This window comes from Macaca nemestrina, chromosome 1 (genome assembly GCF_043159975.1).
Source record: "Macaca nemestrina isolate mMacNem1 chromosome 1, mMacNem.hap1, whole genome shotgun sequence".
NCBI lineage: Eukaryota > Metazoa > Chordata > Mammalia > Primates > Cercopithecidae > Macaca > Macaca nemestrina.
The window spans coordinates 1,717,105-1,717,922 of NC_092125.1; positions in this window are offsets into that span (position 1 = coordinate 1,717,105).

An 818-nucleotide genomic window follows, 5' to 3' on the forward strand; every position below is an offset into this window, starting at 1 on the left:
AAAACAATACCTGATCTACAATACATTATTGTAGAGAGGAAAAAAAAAAATACCTGACAGCAAAATGTAAAGCGTACAGTAGTATTCAAATTGTAGGCCAGTTTCAGTGGCTCAAACCTTTAATCCCAATGTTTTGGGAGGCTGAGGCAGGAGGATCACTTGAAGCCAGGAGGCCAAGAGCAGCCTGGACAACAGAGTGAGACCCCATCTCCACAAAAAAATTTTAAAAATTAAAAAATAGATGGATGTGGTGGTGCATGCCTGTAGTACCAGCTACTCAGGATCTGAGGTGGGAGAATCACTTGAGCCCAGGAAATTGAGACTGCAGTGAGCTAGGATTGTGCCACTGTACTCCAGCCTGGGTAACAGAGTGAGACCCTATATTAAAAAAAAAGGCAGATTAAGAATCTTGAAAAGATACTCTAATCATATATAAAAACTTGTCAATGAAAGATCACCATACTCTGTGTGTTATTATGCATTCTGAAAAAATTTTCAGATTTGGGAATATCAAAATCAACACAAATAAATAAGTCAACTCACAAAAGTAAAATGTAGTGATTTTCCATGCATCATTTATGCAAAAAAACATAAATAGTAATAATTTACTCTTGTACATTTAAGAAAAATAACTACTTCCATTACATATCCGAAGCTCACTTAAACGGACTGGAACTCACAGCACTGAATTCCAAACTAAAATTGCATGAATGATTTCAAGTTGAATACAGCAGAGGAAACAAACAAGCAAAAATGTAAATACACAAGGAGCAATGAATAGTTGTTGTAATATACAGACTGAGCAATGAATAGCTGGT